This window comes from Lonchura striata, chromosome 4A, assembly GCF_050655825.1.
Source record: "Lonchura striata isolate lonStrDom1 chromosome 4A, ASM5065582v1, whole genome shotgun sequence".
Classification (NCBI taxonomy): domain Eukaryota; kingdom Metazoa; phylum Chordata; class Aves; order Passeriformes; family Estrildidae; genus Lonchura; species Lonchura striata.
Window position 1 is genome coordinate 12,458,596 of NC_140742.1, and position 27,470 is coordinate 12,486,065.

Genomic DNA, 27,470 nt, shown 5'->3' on the forward strand with positions numbered 1-27,470 from the left:
CCCACCTCCATGTCTGTATAGCCAAGGGTGTGACTATAAAACCCACCAGGAACAACAGAGCTGGAGGGACCCTGGGATGTTCACCCCTCAGTCACACCTCTTAAAAACTGCTGACAAAGAAGGAGCCTTTCTTCACTTTGAACAGGCTGCCTAAGTAAATGGTGGAATCACCATCCCTTCAAGTGCTCCAAAATTGAGAGGATGTGGACTGGAGGGATATGGCTTAGTGGAGAATATGGCAGTGCTGGGCTAATAGTTGGACTTAGATGACCTCAGAGTTCTTTTCCAACCTTAATGAATCTGTGATTCTGTGATTTCTATAACTACATTGATCTTACTCAAATGCAAGATACCTTCCACCCTACTTGCTACCATTAAAAAAAAAAAAAAAAAAAAAAAAAAAACCAAACCTTCAGGCATGTGTAGGTTGAGTAAACTCAGAAACAAAGGAATAACTCAGCACCTTCAGTCATTGTGGGATCTCTCCTCCAGCAGGGACAAAATAGAGGAAAAATCTATAGCTTTTCACACTGCCTTTCGCTCCTGAAGTATTGGAATTTCTATTAGTTTTAGAGGTCATGCTTTCATTTGCCACCCTCTCCAAAGATAAGATAAATGGTCAGGTTTGCTAAATTTCTAAAAGAAAAGCCTTTCTCATTCTGTGCAATTTCTGTAAAGCCCTCTTCTCCACTCCTATACTGCTTGATCTAACAGCATTTTTTGAAGAGCTGTCATTCATTAAGCATTAGATATTAATTCCTGACTTCAAGTCTCTTCAGAGCCATTTATGACCCTCCATTTCCTCTCCTTAGGATTCCCTGCTACTTTTCATTTAATTGCTGAAACCCCATGTTGTTATCTGTCCCCAGTAAAGTAATTTTGTTTATGAACTAACTCAAAACTAAGAGAAGTTTTAAGGATTAAATGAAGCATGGGCTTAATGCAGAGTCTTCTAGGGAGAAGTATTTGTAACAAATGCCAGTGCCATACATTCACCATGAAATCTTCAGAGTAGTGGAAATATCACATATCATTAAAGATATTTTTCTAAGAGGGCTTGATTTGGCAGAGTTAGAAAGGATGAGGGTTTCTGGTCATCAGCAACAGTGTAACAGACATATCCAAGTAGGGAATGAAAACTCACAGCATGTTTCCCACCTCCTCCTTCAAAGGGAACCCCAAAAGCACAGAAGCAGAGAGGACAGGGAGACATAAGGCAAGGTTAGTGTGCATTATAAAGAGCTTTGCAGAAATTCCATCAAAAAATTTGCTTGGCATATTGCTGGCAATGGATGAGAGCTTTGCACATTAATGAGTGGAGTCCAGCAAATAGCCTCTGCTTCCCAAGCAGAGCTGGCAGCACGCAAAGATATGGTGTGTATTTCCCTGTCAGGCATAGGAGCACACCAGTGTTGGTTGCACATTCATTCAGGCAGCTCAAAAAAACATCTTGTGGATAATACTTGAAGAGGCTGGCAGACACTTTCCTATCAACAGCTTCCAGTAGAAGAGCATTGCTGGATTCTGCTCTTCTGGTGACATGGGAGTCACCATTAACCCAGCAGAACCATCATTGTACAACAGCCACATGAAATGTATAACACTGAAATAGCTCAGCTGAGTTCTGTATGTACTTCAAGAAATCAGGGGGTTATTTGTAATGTCAGTTAGGAACCAGGATTTACCGGTTCAGTAACAGATTTACACAAAATAACAGAGCCCAGCTCTTGCAGCAAACTCTCCAGTCTGGACTACCCAAAAGCCCCCCCAGGGGTCACACTGTGCCCAGGCCATCACGTCACCCAGCTCTGGCTGCCACATTTCCCTGCTCTGGGGGGGACAAGATGAACCCCAAGGAGCATGGGCCATGTCTGCTGACTCAGCAGGTCTCACAGCCCCCCATCTGGGAGCACAGTGCAGAAACACACACTGTTTACTGCACTGGAATGAAAAACAAACCTCGAGTGGTTGCCAGAAGTCAGTGTCTTGGCACTGGGAGCACAGGGCGTGGGGTTTAACTGCTAATTAGGACAGGACAGCAGCAAGGGGGAGAACAGGGGAAGAGGCTGGCTTTGGCTCCCTCAGGAGTTGAAAGGCTTTCCCAAATTCAGCCACATAACACATCGTTTAAAAGGAGCGCAATGGCTTCTTCTCTGTTAGCAACAAAGCAGGAACTCTATTGCCAGCACTGCCTTCTGATACTAGCTGTCCTTTTATCATCTATTCAGGAATAAAACTCTCACAAGGCAGAGTTGTATCAAATGACAAATAACAGCTGTAGGGAAAAGAAAAAAGTGTTGCACTTCATTAGAACTCTGTATGACTCTGACAACCAGAAACACACTGCCAAAGTGGCAAACACAGCCAAAAAGACAAGAGAGATCTCAGAGCAGCTGTTAAACCAAATGGGAACTTGTTAAGATTAAGGGCCATTTCCCCTCTTTCATATTTAGTCTCAAAACATCATGTAAAGAAATTCAACTTCTTACAAAGACAGACTGAGTCATTAGTGCAGAAGAGATGCAACACCCTTGCAAAGTTTTCAGTTTAAAAGGAAGCAGTTAATACCCAAGCACTTCCTAAAACCCTATGAATATGTTAATCTGGTATCAGCTTAAACCCTCCAATATTAAAGTAATAAGTCTTACCAGACTGAATTTTACTGCTGTTCACTTGGAGGTACAATATTCCATTATAATATGCAAGTATTCAGCACGGAGGATGCTGATGGGTCTGTAGCTGCAATGCCATCCTGGAACAGACTACACATTTCCTTCTTCCTAGAGAGGTCAAGGCCCTACCTGTCACCACCTATCAGCACTCCCAAATTCTCTATGCCACCAGGCACTGGTGACATGTGACCAGTGAGAGCAGCTGAGATTGCTGGGAGGACAGGATTGTATCAGGTGTACCCAAGTCACACCTGGAGTTGATTTTGTAGAGGTACCACGGAAATCACAGGGAAATACTTGGTGCTAAGAAGTATCCTGCAAGCAAAGCTGTACATTTTGCTGGAAGTACACTGATTTCCAGAGGGGACAGGATAATTTTGGTTCAATCAGACTCCTAATAAATACTGACAAACCAAACAAATTAAATACATAACCAGCAGCCAGTTCCAGATTATCCCACAGCAGGAGAGTGCAGTGCTGACAGGTTTTCTCCCATATTTCTTTAGAGGACAGAAGGTGATTGCACTGTGTAATTTTGCATTTAATTAACAAGAACGAGTCTTATATGGGAGAACTAAATGTAAGGACAAATGAGAGACACATTCATGTTTCAAGCAAGGACTTTTCCAGTTAATTGCCATGCAGCATGAGCAAACCACTGCCTTGGCATGTTTCAGCTTCCTGCTCTGCCAGCAAAAGATCTGCCTCAGTGGATTCACTGATGTCTACAAGTACGAGGATGTCACTGGCTGGAAGGCAGAATAGAAATTGAAACATTTCCAGCATGCTCACCTTCTGGCTCTCAGGCAGTCCTCCCACACTGAACACTTTGCTCCGTACAGCTCTGTGCAGAGCAGGCTCAGGGGCCTGTGACACCAAGAACAACCAAAAGAAGTGGGATAACTGACAGAAGCACATCCCTGTTTGTTGGGGAAGATGAAACAGGAAAGCCTTATAAATATGACTGCCTGGCAAAAGATTTTGAGAATATAGAAACTATAAGCAAGACTGAAATGAAAGCAAGCTTTGAGATACCAAGCCTTTGTTACTGAACAACTGGAAAACAATGGTATGGCTGGCTGAAGGTAATCCCCTTTTGATGAAACAATACCCTCTGCTTGCAGACAGCTCCAAGGGTCAAAGCAGACCCTTACTAGCTTGGCAGAAGGAGTCCAAGGGGTAGTTTTTAGGGTTTAAAATGTAACACATGGTAATGTCATGATTCTTATAGGCTGTATGTAAACACTACTGGATTTATACCTAGTACTAGATTGGTTAGTGAAAATTAGAATATTCAGCACAGAAGAAGAAGATTTATTGTATTGTAGCAGGAACTTCCTCTCTTGCTCTTACTCTTGCCCTCTGTTACTCTTGCTCTCTTGCCTCTCTCTCTCTTGCTCTTTCAGGCCTGCTCTGAGCTGTGGCTGGCAGCTCTAAGCAGGGCTCCTGCACCCACACCCTTTGTAATAAACCACATGTTCCAAGACCTGGTTTCAGAGATTTCTCGTCTACCAACCTATGCTCCTACACCTGTTTACAAGTCCTGGAGTTCCCCACAATCCCCACACCAGGAGCAGTTTTGACGAGAAATGCTGAATGTAGCACAAGCAACTTTAAATTCCATAGGCAACACTCTTCCCACCAACTCCATGGAGTCATTCCCCCACTATGGTACCAGAGGAACATTCCCTGTTGAGAGGCTGCTGCTGACTTTAAGTGAAACTAACTCATTTTCAATGTCTCAGGTTAGAAGATGAAAACTCATTGTGCGCAAGAAGTTATTAGCAGAAGTCTCCTCTAAACCAGTACTTTTCCCTAAATCCCCAATTGCTTCCGCAACACCAGCAAAGGCAGGGATGATAGATGTTTCTTGGAAGAATTTGAAAAATATAACACTGGGAATTAGCAAAGAATCCTCAAAAGATGGACATGTTAGGAAAGGTGAAAAAAAGTGAAAAAAGTCTCCATCAGTGGTTAGACTTCAACTGACACCAGAACCTCTCTCTATGAGGAATCTCCAATTCTCTGTCATAGGAAACTAAAATGAGGAAAGCAAAAGCTGCCAAGACAACCCCAAGCACACACACCATGGAGCCTGGAACAGGTGTTCCAGTGAACAGGGGTTTCAGTTTCCTGAAAGGAAACTCAGAGCTGGCACTGAATAATGATGGACACGTAAAAATGCACAATAGAGGCAACTTCTTCTACAAGCATGTTCTGCAGAACCTACAACAATGATTAGGATTGCATAGTCTCAGAAATCAATCTTTAAAGAAATGGTACATTCACAGAAGAAGCAAAAGTTGCCATGAAAAAAAAAAAAAAGCTAAATGAAATCTACTTAAAAAAAATTAAGAGGCCAGTAAACCTAGTTTTATGCAGAGCAAGCACCATGTAATGCTGCAATACAGCAGTGAAATTGCGAGTTACCTAAATTGTCACCTAAGGGAAAAAAAAAAGAAAGACAAAGAGGCTGAAATGGTGTTAGCCAGCACAGATAAATCGGTTGACTAATGGATTCGATGCTGACTTAATCTTCTTTTTGGCAACGCCCTAAAAAGCCTGCTTTTGGCCTTTCCTTACCTAAATAAAATTAACCTATTCCAGAAAATTAAGAACAATTTATCAAGCCACTGAAGACAGACTGCTTCTTGGACCTGGATCTGTATTATTCCATCCAAAACACAAGATAAACTTCACAATTCAAAAAACCTGAAAATTGAAGGATTGGTAAAGTGTGACATCTGGAGTGTCACTGCTCTTTCCTCACACACTTTACACAGGTTGTGCAAATAACCTTTTGTTTGGAACAAGAGTGTTTGGCTCCTGCTACAACACAATTTGTTCTTCATTACTTCAGAAAATGTAATTTCCAGTGCATCAAACAAGAAGAAATTTGGGAGCAGAATATTTCACTGTGACTTCAAGCTCTTTTACTATCATTATAAAACTAAAGTGTTGGGTTGGGGGTTTTTTTCAAGAAAGTTTTCCATGAAAACCTTAATTTCTGAGGATGTCAAAACCACTGTTTTGTTCTTCCTCACAACACACAAAAAAAATTGTTTTCTGCAAAAAAGTATCTAGGAAATTGATTACATAATTTTTCACCAACAAAGGTTTCTTCTGTAAAACATTATCACCTTGAACTCATTGAAGACCTGCAGTGCTGCCATTGCTCACTCCCTGGAAGAAAACACAGAAACACTTCTGCATCTCAACATTTCAGAAACATCATTGGTTTGAAAGCCAACAGGGAAAAAAACCTAAGAGTGAGAATTAAAGGCCATATTTTCTTCTAGTGTTAACTGGTCACATTCTAAAATGAAGGTTGACAAAGAAAATTTGGCTAAAGAATTAGCTGGAGCCAGAATGTTCCATCACAAAGGAAATCCTCTCAGGGAAACCCCAGTTTGGCACATTCTTCCTCTCAACTTTTCAGCTCTGCCTGCAGGATACAACAAAAATATGCAATTATCTGCAAAACCTTTAATGGTGATTTTTAACTTGAGACATAAAGTAGGGCAGGAGGAAACATGCTCAAGAAAAACAAAAAGGGTTCACTTAAAAGGGTTTTAAGTGAGAAAAAGGCTGAGGAAAACACATAGGTTGCACTATCTGCCTACATCAATACAACTGAGGGGAATTCCCACCCTCCTGCAAAACTCACAGATGTGACTGCAAGGCCTGGCATCACCAATAAAGCAATGGGAGCTGATGAGTAAAGTGTCCCCTCCTTCTGCACTGCCTGCTTGCTGCAGTCAGCAGGACAGGTCCCTCTCTAACATGAGGCTGCATTCAATGAGTAGAGAAAAATCAGGAGTAAGAGTAGAGCATGCAGGACAATGCTTAAAACTGCTGCTAGTTCACTTTAAACTCATAAGTCACCCTCAGACTCATTCTGGGATGCATGTGACAGCAGAAGCAAAATGACAGCCCATCCCAATTCCCTCTGTTGTTTTCATACGGGATTGGGCTGAAGGAAGACAAAACCCAGGAGACAGGTTGTGAGGGAGGAAGGGGACCAGGATGGATGGAATGCTGGGGAATTCAGGGGATGGGGGCACCGCACACCTCTCTAGAGACCCAAAAAGTACAGTTGTCTTCAATTTTTGACACTTTGGGAACCATGCAAGACCCCTGTCAGCAGAAGCACAAGGCTCAGCCCTGCCCCTCCAGACAGCAGGGCAGAGCATAATGACACATCTGCATTTCACATTATCAATTTAAGCCAGGATTCACTTTTTTTTTTCCCCTCAGACTGCTGTGTCATGGGAAGCCAAATCCAGTTCTCACTGAACTAGTGTGACCTCTGCAAGGAGAAGCAGTAGGTCTCACAATGTTCCTTCATTTCCCTACAGGCAGAGCTGGAAATTGAAATGCTCTGTCCAGTACATGCAGCCTGAGCCAGGGTAAGCATGCTGGAGACTGCATGGGAACAAGCCCTCTGGAAACAAACTCAACTTTGCTATTTCCTGGATGTGTCGAGTCCAGCCTCTTTAGGCACATGATGAGAAAGATGCTTTGTGCCTTACCTCACCACACTGCATCCTACAACATGTTTTGGGGTGATGTGTCCACAGCACACACCCACTAGCTACACGCTGTGACAGTACCTTCTCTAAATATTTACCCTCCCTTACTTATGCATTCTCCTGCAATGTGCAAATGGTGTATAAAGATGGTATCAGGATTAATTTGGATTGTTACCCATGTACAGGGGTTTGTAAAGCAAGGCAAAGTTGTCTCCTTTCTGTATTAGGAAGAAAAGGGAAAACACTTTGGGAAGGGTAGTATGCTTCTGACACCATTTAAAGTTGAGAAAAAGAAAACCCTACTTTAGTAGTCTTCTGATCACTTACAGATTTCTTTCCATGGATGTGGTCATATGTTTACAATATTTGCAGCCACTGCAACAGTTACATAAACATTGATAGTACAAAAATTCAAAAGTTCAAATAATGACATTCCTTTAATTATGATTAATATTAATTACTAATCATCCCAGAACCAATACTCTGGAGATGTATTTTGCAAACTTGAATGACATAATATGAATTACCCACATAATATCAAACACAAAACTAGATATTTCATAAAGCCCAGGTTGGAAGCCACTAATTTCTTCAACTCTGTAGCACTTAGGTTATGCAGTTGTTTAGATAATTACACAGATTTTGACTCTGGCACAGAGTATCATGTGAATGATTATCCACATTTCCCAGAGACACAATCACAGAGGCCTTAATGGAGAACACCACACAACTACATATGAAAAAAAAACAAGAATCAAACACACTATCATAGAATTTTAGAAAACCAGGATCATCTGGTCCAACCTTTCTTGGGAAAAAGAAATTTCCCCAAGACATTGTTGAGGCACTGAAAAGACCACTCATTCTGAGAGCATAAATCATCATGCTCTTAAAAGATAACAGAGTTGGATGATTATTTTTCACTAGGAAAAGCAAAAAAGCATTTTATGAGACTCATAAATCCACATCCTACAGACAAGGGAATCCTTACCATTCCTCTCTTTCTCATTTCTACCCCACTCCCTTGGTGTTTTCTTTATTTTTCAGTGAAAAATAGGAAAACTGATGTGGTAGGAAAACTAACCCGCTTGGTACCTCCCTTCCCACTACTGACAAGTCTCAAGGGTAAATTCCCTCCTTCCCCATTTATGGGAAGAGACATTCCCAAGAGGGCTGATCCTGGTATACTGAAGGAAGCCTGAACCCTCACACTGCTTCTGTGGCAACATCATCACCATCCCTTTCAAGATGTTTTTGATGGGTGGATTTAGCAGGGTATTATAGGTAACCTTATAAGAAATTGTTTCTGGTGCTTTTCTATTCTTCAAACTCCATCTCATCCCATCCCACAGCATTAACTGTCCTGTTTTCAAGTTTTAGGAGGATAAAGAGCATAAAGCACCATAAAAAATAAAAACTGCAGAAAGTACCCACTCATAAAGTAACTTTAAATTCTTCCTCTTGATTTGGAATATACTTGTATACATATGAAGTATATGAATCCACATAGTTATGTCTGATATAATAAAGAAAAGGCTTCCCCAGAAATCATACAGAGCATTAATGCAAGGGGTTGCAATACATGGAGCTGTAGAAAGCTTACATTTTGATTGTTTTCCTTTTAGTTCAGTACCCTGCATTTTCAGGTCTCTCTATAAAAAATGGCTTGGACTTTCTGGGTGTGCCTAGAAGCAAAAAACTTTCAGAAAGCCAGGTAAATAAGGTCAGCATTTGCTACATTGAATTAATCCACAGAGGTCTGTTAAGGTAGTGTTTTCTCATACCCCATGGAGACCAAAGGGTTGCTGAATGCCCTGAGCCTGAGAACAGCCACATCAAAGCAGACCTGAGGGTCATCTGGTCCCGTGCCCCATACCACCCCTGCCAGAAGGAGCTGCCTCATGGAAAAGTTCCATTTTACCTTATATGCACATTTACATTTTTCAGCACTAATAGAGTGTTTTGACAAGCTGCAATCGACCTCCAGTCTGCAGTGAATTTTGACTTTTTGTTCCAATTTTAAACATCAAAACCCAAATCTGGACATGACAATTCCCCATAGTACAGAAATTTAGAGTCAAAGACATTCACTTCCTAAAACAATATACAAGGCCAAATTCATAATATTTCTCTGCCTTTCCCCATTTGGCAGAGGGGAATAATTCCATACAGCGGCACATGTCTGATATTATTGTCATGGGGAAATTAGAGTCTTATATCTAGAGAAGAAGTCCTACATTAATAAGGTTTCCTCCACCACCAAGGGAAAGAAACATTGCCTCCTTGTGAGTAAGATTGTAATTATTATTATAAATTCTGAAACACTGAATTACGGGGTACATTTTCTTTAAATGGGCACCATCGTTAGTGCAAGCTGATTTGAACCAATGATTTATTCATGGTTTAATAACCCTGTTTGCTTCACATTCTCAGCACATTTTGCTCAGTATATTGTATTACTGGCTGGTTGCTATAAACAGTCCATTTAAATTTAGACAGAAGCTTTTGGAAAACTTCTATTTCTAACAGATACGTGAATTAGAACACTAACTGCATTGATCAGGAACTAATGGTTTCTTCTGAATGTTTTAACATTTAGCGGTGTGCCTCAGGTTCTCAAAAATGTTCACAGGTTCTAGCTGAAGTTCCCATTCAAACAAAGCTTTCTATTCAGGCCAATCCTAATATTCAGTCAATTAAAGATCAAGAGGAAGTCTGCCAGACAGCACTGCCAAATTGTGAAATTTCTGCAAATAAATCAGAATCAGACTTCCCCATCATGGTGTTAATAAAATACATTAAGCCTCACCAATAAATCTGCAGGACCTTTCTCCATGTTCTGAAGTATAAAAGCTTTGGCTTTACTGGTGTTGTTGCAAAGCAGGTCTTAATCAAAACTAGACATGGAAGAAGAGAAAAAAAGCCTTTAAAATTTGGCCAGATACACTTTTGTCAAGAAATTATATCTTTTTAACCACTGTGAAATTAAATGTACTTTTTTTACTGAAATTCTTCCGAAGTTCTGTCTTGAAAGTGTTGGAGCAAAACCAGACTACACCACTGATGATGTACAGAGCTCTACAGCCAACTCCTCTTGGGATACTTCATATTTTAATTTTTAAATATATTGCCAGGAACCAAATACAGTTTTTTGCTCTTCATAGTGCTTACAGCACTTTATAAGGGTCATATGCTGTTCCCTCTCCTGAAATTTCCATGTTGCAGTTTCTTAATTGGTCATCATTTTCAGGATGACAGTTTTTACTTGGCGCTTTGGAGAAGGAAACATTTCTAAAAGAAGCATCAGAGTCAAGTATGTATAAAGCTGGGAGAAGCAACACCTGCTCCCTATTATACTCCCTTCTGCTCAGAGCAGGAAATGAAGTTACATGTATGTTAAGAGGCATTGCTTATTTAAAAACTTTTTTTGAATGTTGTAAAAAAACAGAATCTAAATCAAACATGAATTAGATAAAGCCATAAGCTAGAATGATGGGCAGTCATTGTCCCAGTGCTGGGCACTGGTCAGGGCACACCTTGAATGCTGAGTTCAGTTTTGGGCCCCTCACAAGAAGGACGTTGAGGGGCTGCAGTGTGTCCAGAGAAGGACAATGGAGCTGGAGAAGGGTCTGGAGCACAAGTCTGATGAGGAGCAGCTGAGGGAGCTGGGGATGTTTATTCTGGAGAAAAGGAGACTAATGGGGAATATTCTCACTCTGAACAACTGGCTGAAAAGAGGTTGTACCCAGGTGGGAGTCAGGCTCTTCTCCCAGGTAAGAAGCAATGGACAAGAGGAAGAGGCCTCAAGTTGCTCCAGGTTAGTTTTAGATTGAATATTATGAAAAATTTCTTTACCAAAAGGGTGGCCAACCTTTGGAACACACTGCTGAGGGACAGAGTAAAGTCATTATCCTGTCAGGGATTTTAAAAGATGTGAAGATATAGTATTTAGGACATGGTTTAGTGATGAACTTGGCAGTGCTGGGTTAATGGTTGAATCTTGGAGGTCTTTTCCAACCTAAACAATTCTGTGATTCTCTGATGTATTGATATCCTAGTGATGTGATCATTATTTTTGTTAACCAGCACATTTCAAGAAAACATCAGGCTATCAATTAGTATGCAAAAAGTCCATTGTTTAGCTCAATACTTGGCTGGCTGTATCTCCATTGTCTCAGAACAACACAGAAACATCGAAACACGCATCCTTGTTTGGTTCCTTTAGCCTTTAAAGCATCTGTTCATACAAACCCCTGCCTGAACTGGCAGAATCACTGATAAAACAATTAACTTTTTTTTATAAGTTGCAACTTTTGGTAAGATGACAAGACACATGATACACTCATGTTTGTGTATGAGTGCCTGGGCCAACAGGATTAGTTTTGTGTGTTTTTTACACACTTGATTTTGAACAATTGAAAATAAAAATCTGGTTTTCAACATAGATAAAAGACAATAAAAGTTATATGAATAAATAAACATGAAGTAAGCAATTAATAGGTATCACATTCTCAGATTCCAATGCAGCTGTAATTACAGATGAGATTGTGCATGGAGATATTCAGAGATTAAGGAAGAAGACTGGTAGAAGAGAGCAAATATTTTCCATGCTGTGAAACCCAGCTCATTGGCTTTACATTGCTTCGAGTGAAACTGTCTTGGCCTACTTCCATGGGAGTGTCACAAGAGAGGGAAACTGAGATGAAGACTCATGACAGGCAAACCTAAACACCAGACTTGATCTCACCCTTTCCTTTTAAACCCCATATAAATCCATTCACATGGACCATGCCTCATGTTTCTGAACATTGATTCAGAACACAGACCTTAAGTCAGAAGGCAACAAGCTGCTTCACAAATTAATTTTGGACTCTTGCTCTATTTCTGTCTTCTTGCTGCTTAAAACTAGCTGTGTTTTGTTGCTTTGCTAAACTGTTTTAATGCAGGTGATTTACTATCCAGACAGAAGGGAAAGGGCAAAGCAGAGGTGCTTGATCTCTTTAATGCACAATCGTGCATCACTTTCAAAATCTGTATGAAAATTGCCTGGTCCTGCTTTGAATTTTACCTGGCTTCTTACTTCTCAAGATACTCACAACACAACTACCGGCAGACACTGTTAGTCCCTGAGAAAAAATAATACAGCAGGACTGTGAGGAAGGCAGGATAGTACAAGAGGCATAAGGAACAGATCTGATGCATTAGCAGATATCCACCTTTTGGATTAATAGACTTAATATATTTAAACAACCCATAAACATTTGCAAACTTAGGTGTTACTGGGCTGATGAGTTATAATACACTTTTTAATAAAAAATGCAGATGAATTGTGCTCTTGGTGGTAGAGATTGAGAGTTTCTGAATGTCAGTAGCTTTCCACAGTTTGGAAATGCACTTAAAAGCTAAAATAATTTTAGATGAAGGAAGAAAGAATGAAACAAAGAAACTAATAAGATTTTAGCTCCACAGGCAGGTGATCTGTAGGTCTCACATCCTACCACCAGCACTTCTCACAAGGAAGAAGTATTGTGTCTGATGCAGCTCTTAAAATGCAAACTGGGCACTTCTGACAGAAATAAAGTAAACCAGATGATGGGATAGTGTCATACTTTACCTCAGCAAGCAACTGAACACCACATAGCTGCTCACTAATCTCCTTCCAGTGGAATGGGAGAGTGAATGGTGGGGGGAGGTAAAATTTATGTGTTAAGAAAAAGTTTAATAGCACAGAAATGGAAGGGAAGTAATAACAATAATAGAATTAGAGTATGCAAAACAAGTGATGCACAATGCAATTGCTCACCACCTGACAACTGATGCCCAGCCAGTCCCTGAGCAGCAGCCCCTGGCCAGCTTTCCCCATAATTTATAGGCTGAGCATGACCCCGTACAGTCAGGAATATCCCTTTGGTCAGCTGGGGTCAGCTGTCCTGGCTGTGTCCCTTCTAGCTTCTTATGCCCCCCTTGCTGGCAGGGCAGCGTGAGAAGCTGAAAAGTCCTTGAGTTAGTGTAAACACTAACTCAGGCTTAGTTAGGCTTAGTTAGTTAGTGTAAACACTAACTCAGGCTTAGTTAGGCTTAGTTAGTTAGTGCAAACACTAACTCAGGCAGAGTTAGTGTAAACAGAGACTTAGCAACAATTAAAACACCAATGTGTTATCAACACTATTCTCATCCTAAATCCAAAGCCCAGCACTGGGCTCCAATTAACTCTATGCCAGCTGAAACCAGCATAGGTGGACACAAACACAGGTACCACAGCTCTAAAAATCTCCTCATCTAGGACAGAGAAAGCAGCAGAGTCTGTCTGAAGTGTATTTGTCTGGCAGCAGTCCCCTGGAAAACTTTTTACAGTCCACAGCTCATCATCATCACAAAGAAATCACATCTTCTGTCTTCCTTTGACAGGGTGAAAGATAAACATTAACAGGCCCAGTTTTGTGGAAGGGACATCACTGGGGTTTGCTCACAGCTGCCCAGAAAGCCAGCACAAGAGCTTTCTAACCACTCACACCCCCCACAAAAGGAAACAAAACCATTTTTGACAAGCCCACAGCCACAGAGATCACAGGCAGAGGCATATGAAAGGGGCTGTATACAAGCCAAAGCTACTTTCATCTCTTTTGCCACTGAAGGACACTTCAGCTTCAGACTGTCCTTTTACAACACTGCAGGGAACTTCCACAACAGCTTCCCATGTTCTATTCCTGTGCCACTTCAAGGCCACTTCAGCAGAGTCCTCACCTTAAAGTCAGCACCAGCCAGGACAAAAGGTCCAGAATCAGAAGACTTTTATACAGTCTCATTTTAGCATGATTGCAAAATATCTATCTTCCTATTAGAGCAGAGCTGTTCAAGTATTTGTTCAAGTAATGTTCAAGTGATTTGTGCCCAAAGAAGGACAAGGAGGGTGGTGGAAACGTTCAAAAAATGTGTAGATGTGACACTTAGGGACAATTAATGATGGACCTGGCAGTGTTAGGTTAATGGTAGGACTCAATGATCTTGGAGATTTTCCAATTCTACTTTGAGCTCTAGGATGACTGGAGTCATTCTCTCTCCTGATTCCACTCTGTTTTCCCCCACTCTCCTGCCCCCAAGGACCACTCAGCACAGTGGGAGAACAGGATAGACACTCAACACCCTACAGAGACACAACACAAACTGCATCCAATGCCTTTGCTCCCAACAGGGAGCTCCCAAGCCCTGCAGTCCCTGTTGGTATGGCAGCTCAGAGCTATGGCATTGCAGCCAGGATGCCACTACAAATACAGCTGTACCACCAGCTACTTACAGTATTTAGAAGGCTCCCAATTCAAATCCAACCAAGTTACTTTAAAAAGGATTCAGCACACACTGGGAAACCTGCTTTCAAAAAAGTCCAAGAGTTACAACAGATCTCTCAGAACAAAAAGTGCCACTGGTTTCTGAAGAAGTGCAAGCCACTGCCACGTGCTCATCTGTGCTGGCGTTCTCATCCACCCTGTAGTCAGCAACCAAGTGCATTTAGATGCCCCACACACAGCACCTTTCCCCAGCCTTCTTCATTTCCTGGTGAAAGATCAGTCTCAGCAGAATTAGAGAAGCAAGGGTGAGTAAAAGGACAAATACAAAATGAATGCTTAGCAGGAACTGGTTTCTCTGTCTATTCTTTAAGAAAAGAAATATTTTTCTAGAACAACACAGTGCAGAATAATCGTTCAGCTTTCTATTTTAGAATGAATTTATCTTACATGTCCATGGCAGAAAGTTAAACTCAACAAAGGACTGCTCAGCACTTCCTCTTCATTGACATGCTGTATCCTCCCTTCCCAGTTTGGGGACAATTTTAGCCCAGCTAAGGAAGGTTTGTGGCCAACGGCTTGACACAACTCCCCAGGCAGGGACATCTTCCACTAGACCAGGTTGCTCCAAACCAAGTCCAAACTGGCCTTGAACAGTTCCAGGGATGGGGCATCCACAGCTTCTCTGGGTAACCTGTGCCAGTGTCCCACCATCCTCATACTGAAGAATTTTGTCTTAATATCTCATCTAAACAAGCCTTCTGTCAGCATGAAGCCCTTCTGCCTTTTCCTGTCCCTACAGCCCCTGTAAAAAGTCCCTCTCAAGTCTTCTTGCAGGCCAGGCCATAGACAGTTTTGTTGATTACCAGGAACTGAAACTCATTTAAAAACAGGGAAGAGAAAAATAGAAGAGTTGATTACAAACCAGGATCATATTCCAGAAAAAAGGTGTCAGAGTTTGATCATTTGTCTTCATTCCACATGGGAGGAAAAACTGGTATCTTTACACAATTGTTACAAATTATTAAAATAATCACTTTTAAAGGTAAGAGGAAACTGTAAAAGACTGGTCTGCCAAAGCAATGGGAATAGCCCAGCAGCAGCAACTGATTTTCTAATGCTAACGATCAATCAGAAGAAATCCAGCCTCTCCTGGGAAAAATTTGTCTCAAAAAGGAAATAACAAATGAGAGAACTGGAGTCAAAATACCAATAAGGAAGAACAGATGCTGCCACAGCAAGACTGAAACAGTCTAGCTCCTTTTAAGCCCTGTTTGTTGCTTCTTCACTCCTCTGTTTCCTTATCTGTATAATTTATTCTAAAGCAAATTTATTATTTTAAACACTCCATGGAGAAGGCTTAGTGTGTGCTAAGGGACACAGTGCTAACTACTTCTTCCTGTTCCCTATTATAAAAGGCTTTGCCTAGTCTAGGATTTAGCAAGACTTTTAATTAATGGCTTCCAATGGTACATCCACACTGGAATGACTTCTCTCATTAGTTAATTTGTCTATTGTCTTAATTAGGCAAGTCAGTTTTACTTCCTCGTTGCCTTGCATGGTAAACCCTGGTTTTCCCACCTAGGTTTTCCCTCAAGTCAGTTCCCAGTTTCTGTGTCCTCACTTGCTTTTTTGGAAGGACTTAGAGCAAGGTGCTGGCAGACAGCATAGCCTCACCTTTCCATGCGAGTCTAGACCAGGCAGGGAATGCCTTGTTCACTGCAGCTGTTCTGAAAACAAGGCCCTCTTGAGTCCCCAGCAAGGTCTTGGTTCATTAGGAACTGGCTCATCAACATCTGTCAGGAACAATAGTGCATTGTCTTACAAATTCTCTGTTTCCTATGAGGAAAGCACCAGTGCCAGTGGGGTTGGAATGAGATTATCTTTAAAAACCCTTCCAAAACAAAGCATTCTCAAATTCTATCTCTGAAGGACCAGAAGACCAGTACATGTGCTGAGATATTCAATCCTCCTAACCGAGGTGAGAAGTGACCTGAAGTTGGGCACCTTCCAGCTGGCTGTGTTTGTTGAACTGCTCTGGGCCCAAATGTATCTCAGCAATGAATGCAGGTGGATCATCTGCAGGAGCTGCAAACTTGAGCCTTGTCAGACAGCAGAGCTGTGACTCCTGCTGCTCCTCCTTGTTCTGACTGCTGGCCATGGTATTAACTCTCAGCAGACAGGACTGCCTCTCCCAAGACAGGGATTTGCTCAACAGCCTCTCACCACAAGTAGTCATCCTGTTCCCATCACACATGCCCCTCCTTCTCCCATCATACCTGTGTTTTTCTGCAAGTCCTCACACTACACTTCTCTCTTCCCTATAGAAACTCCCACGGATGAGCACAGCAGAGGCAGAGCTTGCAATCCACAATGTAATGTCTGACCATTTTGGTGCCTATCAGCTACACCTACTCTTGTTTTGTCAGCAAGCTTTCCACTTAGTTCAATTAATTTTGACTAATCACTTTTGGTTAGTAGAAAGACTGTTTAAGATACAAGCCATAATGGCAGACCTAACCACTAACTTAATGCTCGTATCTTAGGTACAGTAGATTTTTTTTTTCATTTCTAGTCTTCCCTTGAAAAAGCCAATATATCTCTGCCTTGACAACATGTACTTCTACATAAAGGCATACTTCATTCTAGCTTAATTTCTCCCTGCAAAGCAGAGCACTGAAAACTCCAGAGATTATGCCAATATTTTTGGAAAAGCCAGAAAGAAAACAGGCAGAACTAGCAATGGAAAGCAGTGGATAGCTAACTCTTCAACTCATCTTCATTTTGGAACACCTCTCCTATGGAGGTAAGGCTGAGAGAGCTGAGAGTGTGGGATTGTTCAGTCTGGAGAAGGTTCCAGGGAGCTTTTACAGCATCTCCTAGTACCTAAAGAGGTCTGTAAGAAAGATGGGGACAGACATTTTACCAAGGGTTGTTGCACTAGGACCAAGAAGTAATAGGTTTAAATTAAAAGAGGGTAGATTTAGATTAAATACTAGGAAAAAGTTTTTTATAATGAGGATGGTGAGCCACTGGCATGGGTTGCCCAGAGGGTGGCGGGTGCCCTATTGCTGCAACATTCAGGGCCAGGTTGGACAGAGGTCTGACAGACCTGATGTAGTTGAAGATGTCCTTGCTCTATGACAGAGGGTTGGACCAGATGACCTTTAAATGTCCCTTTCAATCTAAACCATTCTGTGAATTCTATGGTTTGCTACTGCTGTTTATTGAGGTGTTGAGATCATACTGACCATTTGTAAATAAGCTAAAGGTGCCAAACTCAGAAGAGACAGATATTTTCAGTCAGATATTAACAGCTATTGCCAGTGTGAGCACAATCTGCCTTCCATCAGGAGTCAGATTGAGGTGCGAGAGGAGCTTAAAAGCAGGTATACCAGCTTTGGCAACTCCAGACTACTCCAAATGCTACTGGAAACCTCTTCCATAAGAGTTTCCATAGACTATTCCATAGAGGAATATTCTATGTTGTCATGACTTGCTTTCAATCTCTGTACCAGGAATTGGAAAGGGTGTTTACTACACCTGAAGTAAAGCTAATGCACCTTATGCCCACATTTTCATGGCACCACTGGCCAAACTCTTTCTGAGTTTCAGCTCTGACCTCCTCCCTTAACACACAGGGAAGCCACAGGACTGTCCTGGGGGTGCTGTAAGGGTGGGCTACTTCACTTGGCTGGGCAATCAGTTACAGGACCTGGGGTTTGCTGTTATTAGGGCTGGCTCACGTCAGCTCTGCAAAGAAGTCATCAGGCTAGTGGTGAGAGATCTCCACCACCTTCCCAGCATTCCACAGTTGAGACACTTCAGAAAATTTCAGAGCATCTCAAAGATGAGGAGGAAACACCTTGACATGCAGAGACTGAAGAACTGTCTCTAGAGGTACTGAGGCTGAAGAACAAACTCAGCTGGCAAAGGTGTAGTAGCAGGGGGAGACTGCCCGGCCATTTAGCCCTGGCTCTGCTCCCTGAGGCACCTCTGGCAGTGCCAACACAGAGATATGACCCAGACAACTTCAGGGAAAAGCTGCTGGTAGGGGATGACAGAACGCACAGCCCTTGTCCTCAGACAGCATGGGGCCAGGCTAATGACACAGGCTATTGTCCTCCCGTTCTGTTTAAAAAAGCAATGACTTGCATGGATATCAGCTTTGGACTACGTGCTTGGCAATGCCAGCAGATAAACAGAAAGGATTTCCATGGAATACCATTTCTGAAAGAAATACATTTATGTTATTTTTGAAATATTATTAAATCCAGTAGTGAATATTTTGAATGTGGTATAATCCATTTTCCTAGAAACCAGCCAAGAAAAACTGACAGCAGCACAAGGGAAGTGCCACCATGCTGCCATCCCTGTCTTAGTGTTCCCTCAGGGACATGAGCAGGAGCCTCACATGCCTCACTCCTCCATCACTGTGCCTTAAAAACACAGTTCCTATCAGCTCTTCCTTCACCAGGCAAGCCTGGATCCTTCCTGCTGATCCTGACCCTGCTCCCCTATGAGCCAGGGACCCTCCATCGGCCCATGGAAGCCCCAAAGCCGAGTGCTGACAAATGCATTGAGAGGGCCAATGCAAGCCACTAAAAAGATTGGGCAGGGGTATTTCAGCAACCTGCAGGTGGGACTGAAGGCCAAAGAACTGACACAGTGAGATCTGGATGGCTCTTGCCATAGAAACTGGCCAGCAGATGGAAGCAGGAGACAGGTACAGAAGAACCACCCCTGAGCACAGATCATAATCTCCCAGTCTCCTGTAGTTCTACCCTAAAAGCAGAGCCCAAGTCCATATCCAGGCACCAGGATTCCAGTCTTCCACTCCCTCTTACCTTCTATGTGCTGTTCACGCCACAAACCCCCGTTTGTATGCAAGGTCAGGAATAGCTTAAGCTGCAGTGATCACCTGAAGGAATAGAGTCTCTTCACCTTAGGGACATAGGAAAGAAAGTTAGTTACTCTGCACAAATCCCTGGAAAATCCTGTACCACCTGGAGAACATCTCCCTTTCCTAAATCGCTCCTTCTGAATCTTCTCACAAGTAGGACAGCTGAAGCCACCAGAGGAGCCTTGTGCCCCCATCCTGGCTCATGCTGTGGGCACAGTGGGAGGCTGCTCCCTCCCACCTGGCTGTCAGGCAGCATTGCCTGGGGCAGCATAGGCCAGGGCTCCATTTCTTAATGCATCCAAATGCAACTTTGCTGTGGATTTCACCCATCCCATCAAGATTCAATTTGATCTATTTTCTGCTGCAGTATCTGCAGAAATAAAACTCACAGCTGAGATCTGAAGGCCAGACAACAGGCGAAGAGTAAGATGAAACATGTTAAACTTCATTTAAGTTACAGCTCATAGAGCCCACGGGAACTGCAGGTTGTGTGCCTGCTCGGCACCACAAGGCTGGAGTTTGCTCCTAGAAAACACCAGGATCTCCTGAGCCCACCTATCCTTACTGCAAAACATGAATGTCCCAACAGGCAGAGCTGCCAGCTCTCCTCACCTTTCTTCCCCCGATGGGGAAGAGATGCAGCTCAGTCAGTCTGAGTATTCCACTGCCCACCCTGGGCGCAGCTTTTGTCGTGCTTGGTACATCCCATCACAACTCCTGCTGCTGCCAGATTCGCACCAGTCCATCAGCATTCCCACTCACACCCCCCCTCCCTCACCCTCTGCGCGTCCTCCTGCCCCAGGCCCAAAGCATTGCATTCATGTCAAAGGACAAGCAGGGCTTCAGGGCAGGTGGGACTCTGGGCTGCTGGACCTCAGCCCCCTACAGACACCGCAGCATTTGTCAACACCACATCTGAAGGTGATGCTGGGGATTGTTCAGCAAAGCAAGATCTGAGGTCTCTCAATACAAGGCATCAAGGGGATAGTCTCAGAAGAGACTCACTGCTCCCCATCCCAGTTTTCAGAAATAAGGAGAGTTAAACATGAGAAAGCTACACCACAGGTTTCCTTTAACATCTTCCAGAAAAAGCAGTCCCATCAGACTGGGGCTGCTGCAGACATGACTGTCCCAGGATTGTGGCACAGCGTTCTCCTAAGGACTGTCCTGTCCTCCTCCACCCCTGCTCTCTGCTGTGGGACAGACTTGGAAGGAATTAAATATCCTGCACACAGAGACAAAAGCAACCAAAATACAAACAACAAAATGAAAAAAAGAGAAAAGTATACAAAACCCATCTCTGAATTAATTTCCATTTTATTTATAGGCCCTGACATGACAGTTGTCCTTCTTAGCCTTTTAATTAATCACAGTGAACAGTTTGAGCACATATACCCACCTTCCCTCTTCCTGAAACATGTTCCAGCTCCTATTGAAGGACTGTCTACAAGGTAATTAATTATTTACCATTATCTATGCCAGTACTTGGCTCTCCAGATTTTTTAGAAACATCAAGTCCTTGGGTAGCAATCCTCTTTGGGGCTGAAAAAATAAGAGCCTTTGCTAGAGACAGGGAAGGGCACAGGGCTAGGGGGGATTGAGAAAGGGAGCTCAGCACTGTGCAGAACATGGCTTGCTCTCTTGTCCATAGAGTGGCCATCTGGGGAGGCACGGTGTTATTTTATATGATACAAGACACAAATCTGCCTAATAACAGGATTTTTGTTTCAACTAATTTGTGGGTAACTGTATAGAGACCTACATGTGTAACAGAACTTTTGTCAAACACTGCAAAGACAAATAATCTTCAGTTCAGAAATGCCAGATTTACTGTTTCTAGTGGAAACTTGATTCATTGGTGTATTGGTTTTGCATAGCCTGGTTTTTGTTAGTGGGGGAGCCACAAAGATGACTCTTGTGAGAAGCTCCTGGAAGCTTCCAGTCATGTCCAGCAGAGCCAGTCTCTGAAGATGGACAGGCTGCTGGCCAAAACTAGGCCAATGAGAGAGGCTGGTAATGCCTCAGTAATTACATATTTAAGAAGGAAATCAAAACGAAGTCACAGGTTTTGCTTCTAGTCAGAGGAGGACGTGAGGGAAAACAACATGGAGACACCAAGGTCAGTGGAGGAGGGGAAGAAAGTGCTTCAGGTGCCAGAGCTGAGATTCCTCTGCAGGCTGTGGTAAAGAACACAATGAAGACCATGGTGAAGCAGCTCATAGGAATCCAGAGATCCACCCACAGCCCCTGGGGGGATCCATGGGGGATGCCGAGATCCACCCACAGCCCCTGGGGATCCACGGGGGATGCAGAGATCCACCCACAGCCCATGGGGGGATCCATGGGGGATGCCGAGATCCACCCACAGCCCCTGGGGATCCACAAGGAATGCAGAGATCCACCCACAGCCCCTGGGGATCCACGGGGGATGCAGAGATCCACCCACAGCCCATGGGGGGATCCATGGGGGATCCACCCGCAGCCCATGGGGGAGGTGCCCATGCCAGAGCAGGTGGATGCCTGGAGGAGGCTGTGATCCAGGGGGAGACCCGGTGGAGAAATGAGTGGAAGAGTGACCCATGGCACAGCAGTTTTGGAGGGGCTGTCAGCCCACAGGGGGAGTTCACATTGCAGCAGGTGTGAAGGGCTGCTGCTCTTGAGAGTGGACCCAAGTGGCCAGAGAAGGTCATGGAGAATTGTGTCCCATGGAGAGGCCCCATGGTCTGAAAGGGGAAGGACTCCTCTCCCAGAGAAGCCAAAGAAAATCTCGGTGATGAGCTGACCAAACCCCCATGCCCTGTCTCCCTGCACTGTCGGCTGGAAGGAGTGAGGGGCTGGGGGAAAGCAGTGTTTTAAGGATTATTTTACTTATCATTATCTCCTCTGGTCCTATTAGTAATAAATTCACTTTCCAACCATAAGCTGAGCCTGTTTTGTTTTTCCTTGTCCTTATCTCACTCACTCACTCAGGAAGAGTTTATCAATTTTTTTTCCCTCTCCTCTGCCCAGCTGCAGCAGGGGAGGGTGAGCAAAAGACTCTCGTGGGTACCTGGCATTGGGCCAGCATCAAACCATGACAATTCCTCTCAAATCATATATTTATCACTTGACCACATACCATCTGGATCCCAAACCACTGGTACACCTGAAATGCATGCTGAGCACTGCTGACTTGCTGAGTGACTAACAGTGCTTCAACTCCATTCCCCAGCCACACATCCATGACTTAGAGTGTTGTGTTCAAGTCCTGCTCCAACCCGGAGTTTGGGAGTGGGAGTGGAAGGAGCAAAAATTTCTGCTCGGAGTTACACAGTTTCACAAAGGAGCTCTGACATCCAGCATCCCTAAAAATACTCGCATCTACATAAAGACTTTCTTCCTTGAAAAAAAAAATAGAAAACAAAAAAACCCAAACCCAAATATTGGAAGCTTTGACCTCACAGAGTTGATGGGACGGAATCCCCTTGGGAACCCCAATGGAGCTGCATGGAGGACCAATTTAGAAATATTTCTGAAGCTACTGTGCTACAAAGCAACTTAGTAGCTGCTCATGCCTGAGTGAGCTGCCGCTTCCTCCAGAGCTCTGGGAGCACAGCATGAGACCACAAATGCCACTTGGAGCAAGACAGGACTGTGGTTGAGTCTCCTCTTTGGCACTCTGGACACAGCGCAGGAGGAGCCCAGAGCAGCACTGCTGGTAGGATGGATGTGTCAGGGCCTGGATGGGAATCCAGCCTGAACCCTCACCAATGCAGGAGCAGGTGAATGTGAAGGTGATGCCATCAGAGACCTCTCTAAGTCAGTTTGGCCATGGGGCTGTGCCTGTGGCTCCAACACAGCCCGAACAAATGCCCTGTCTCTGTGTCTCACTGTGCAAGACATCTTATAAGAAAATACAGGTCTCCACTTTATGCTCCTACTACACTTAAAGTTCACAATTCACCTTAATCCAAACTGATCTTCGCACAGGGTTATCCCACAATCACTCCCACTTCTCCCACCTCCCGCAGCCAGCAGTCCCACTGCAGCACCCACCTGCAGCACCAGGGGAACAGGGGGCTGCATCCATCCCCACCTGCACTCCTGCTCCACTGCTCCCAGAGCCCACCACACCCCCACGAGAGACCATTTCAACACCTTCTCTGCACCAGCCCTACAGCCCATGCCCTAGCTGTGCTGAGCCCCAGCCCCAGCCCGGCTCCTCTGGAGCAGCCCTAATGCCACAGGTACCGTGGGTGTACCCGGGGCACCGGGGAGCACTGGCACTCAGATGGGTACTGCAAACTCCTCACCCAGCAGCTGGTGCGTCAGTAACAAAGCTAAAAGCACCCACTGGCATGGACTGTCCCCCTCAAGAGCAGAGACATTTGTCAGCAACTCACTCCTCTGATGTCACAGGTGCCATCCCTGCTGAAGGGCATGGGCTGCTGGGTGCCACCCTTCCACATCAGAGGGCCCAGCAGGTGGGAAAGGGGAGACCCTGGAGTGCCAGCAGCCTTCTTACTGTTCAACCAACACCCAGCCTGCTCCCCTCAGCAGAGCCCCCCCAGAAAGCCCAGCCACCTGTGGCAGGGCCCCCCTCATTTCAGGGGGCCATGGGCCGGCTCCATCAGCAGCACTGGTAGGAGTTTGCTGTAGACAAGTGAATCAGTGCAACAGATGAGCAGCTCCTGAAGCATCTACCCACAACGTACAGCAAGAAGAGATGTAATTTCAGGCTTATGGCAGATGCTGGAGGGTTTGTGGTGCTAAAAAAAAAATTAAAAAAAAATAAATCTCAACACCTACATATAATAGATAGCTTTCTAGGACAAGGAAATCCTGCAGTAGCTGGAAGAAAACCAATCACACTTCCCAACTACATTTGAGGTAAGGAAACAGAACATGGTCCAAAACAACATCTCCTAAAGGTCAGTTTCACAAAACTAGAAAGAACCAGACACAAAAATAACTGAGAGAAAACATCTAAATATAAGTAAGTGTGACAATGCTTATTGGAGGATGTTTAAAGATGCCTTAGCAGAGTCCTCTTTCCCACCAAGAAAAGCAACAATATATTTTTAAAATATTATTTGGTTTAAAATAGAATTTTTTTTAAGGCAAGAGCCAAATTTTTTTTAAAAAGTAAAAAAATATTTAAATCTACTATTAAATTAGAGCAAATTTTAAAGAATTCAACACATTTTATAAAGAAAGAAAATATATTTTTAAAATCTAGAGACAATAGGATTATCAGAAAAAAAGCAACAATCTATCAATACATTAGGCTTATTGCTAAAAAATGTACAGTGAAAGTATCCTAATATAGACAATGCACTTACTTTTATCTTTACAAATAAGGATGACTTAAATATCAGCTATAGCAAAATTCTCTGAGAAGCAAGTTGGGAAGATCCCCAACACCATCTGCTAACCATCCTTCACATCTGTAACAAGAAAACCTGGACTCTGAGCCTATGAAGGAGCTCACCCAAATTCCTAACATTGACTTGAAAAAAAACCAAAACAAACCAGAAGCCTGTCCCAGGCCAGCCAGGAAGTTCCAGAGGTCTTGGGATAATAAATAAAAAACCCTGCTCATGCAAACAAAAACTTAGCACAGGGCCAGTATTTCCAGAGGGCAAACGGCTGACCTGGGAAGTGCAGGCTGCTCACCCTGCCCGTGCTCTCAACAGGGCAGGGAGCGGCCAGCGCTCAGGAATGGAAACACAACTCCTGTTAGTCAACACAGTTTTCTGGCTGGAGGGCTTGTCAAACAGATCTAGGATTTCTTCTTAAGAGTTTGCATTTGGCTGACAAAGGTAACTGTTGACATAATATGTACAGACTTCTGCGTGACGCCCGACTTTGGCTGGGGTGACAGTTCAAGAACAAAATCCTCCTCGCTGTGCAAACAGCCGTGTGTAGTGTAGATCCAGAGGATTAAAAGCCAGTTGAGCCCAGTGACCTCATTAGAGTTGTACCTGCACTGCCTGCCCCTAGAGAGGTTGTGGATCCCGAGAGATGGCATTCCCAAGAGCGAAAAGGGCCTATGAGGCAGAAGAAATTGCTCTCTGCAAACAAAGCTCCAGGCAGCACTGCTGGGAGACATGGTTTTCCAGGGAATGCATGTTTGGGCTGGGTGCTGAGTTTGCAGTGAGCCCAGCAGAACTAGAGAAGGGTATTGCCAGAGCCTCTGCCTAGGGAGCAGGCTAACTCATTGAAAAATATTGGCTGGTCTTAGAGCTGATTTTCACACTTGTAAAACTGGCCAGAGGCAGAATGGAACTCAGAACTCAGCCATGGCAGTAGCCTTCAGCTGGTCCTGATCCCACACATGCCCCATTATACACAGCTCACTATCATTGCTTCTTACTTGGGTCCTAATCTGAGCACCTTCCAGTAAAAACACGGAACACATCAACTTATGTTATTTATACCTTTCCAGGTGGAAAGAGAAGTGTGATTTCTCTTGAAAGAGTAAGTTCTTCCCAATTCCCCCAGTGCCCAGCACAACAGAATGATGGTCAGGTTTGTCAAAGTTTTCAGCTGCCAAAATATTTCACCCCTCCCAAAAAGACATAGACATACTTCCTGTGAGAGGAGCAGGGCTATTCCTCACACCCTTCACCCTCAATCATGTCACTGCCCTGCCCTGTCTGTATGTTTGGACATACAGACCAAAGCCTGGAGCTTTTTTTGAACCTCTCTGACCACACAAATAATCTCCAAATGTCCGGGTAACACTGGATGCAGGAAAGCCTGACACCAGACATTCTCCAGCATGACTGGCTGAACAGCCAGCTCTGGATGTGAACTGCCTACCACAAACGGCACCTGGGGCTTTCAGTGAATCCCAGTTTCCTCTCCCCACAGGCACCACTTACCTCCTTCTCCTTGTTCAGTTCCAGGCAAATGCTGATGTGACATGCTGCCCAACAGTCACACTCTTGTAGCTATGTGCCATTGCAGCTGTGGGCAGTGCTGAAGTGACAAGTGACAAGTTCTTCAAAAATGTCCAGGGTAACAGACCAAAAACCCCACCCTCACAAGAGTGATCACCCACCACAGCTACTGAAGCAGTGCCAGTTACACATCCTAGCCTGAATCCAGCTTATCCTGACAATACAGTTTTAGCTCCAGCTGATGACCTTGCATGAGCTTGCTCCAGAAATGGATGACTTGGTCCTTCCAGGATTTGGCAAGAGCTGACACAGCCATCACAGGTGCCCTTTTCATTTATTGAACTGGCTTAGGGTATATTTGCACATGAGCAGATAAACTCTTTGTCCAAAGGACTTCAATCTGGCTGCTGGGTTCCACTGAGCCCCTCATTCACGTTGCTGTTCACATGTCAGGAGGAGTACAAACTGAGCTGAGATCCCTGACTTTTTGTCCTGTATCAGGAAGGCTGACTGCTTACTTGCCAACACAGAGAGATGAAGTATTGTCTGAATTCCCTAAGCACATAAGATCTTTTTAGCAACACAAGATGACAACACTTAGATGCAGATTAGACATTTTACTGAATCAGACCACCACCACTGGCCTGACAACCTCCTACAGCTGAACCCCTTCGTGATTTAACACAGGCATTCCTAGTTTAGGCTGTGACTGAAGGAGGAACAGTGCTCAGGTGAACAAAACAGGATAGGTCTTGGGACTTACCATTGCTTCAAAGTCTGTCACACTGAATTCTCCACTAGTCACACTCAAGTTCTGTGTGCAACAAGAGCCACGTCCCCTCAAATCAGGAAGGTTAGCACTGTTTGCACTTGTTGACTTTATTCATACACACGGACAGCTTGTACAGAGAGCAGACAACAGGCTACTGACAAGGACTAAGATCTGGGAAATAGCTATGTGATCAATGCAAGCTGTTCTTTTTCACTTTCACAGGAGCTTTAACTCAACTCATAGTGGAGGCAGTCTTAAAACATGACATGCATTCAAGTGATCAACGATTTGAAAGGTAATAAAAGCCATTAATAGCTTCAAATCTGCTTGCAGCCAGATAACGTAAACAGCTAGTTATCTTGGGAGAGGGTAGGGTGCTTTTCTTCCCCAGAACCACTGATGCAGTGGTTCAGATTACATGTTT

General features: G+C 43.8%; 1 protein-coding gene across 6 annotated transcripts in view; it reads right to left on the bottom strand.

Moving 5' to 3' along the window:
• GPR50 (G protein-coupled receptor 50) overlaps positions 1 to 27,470 on the bottom strand; it is a 47,851-nt gene that overhangs the window by 18,821 nt on the left and 1,560 nt on the right. The gene's annotated exons all lie outside the window — the stretch shown is intronic.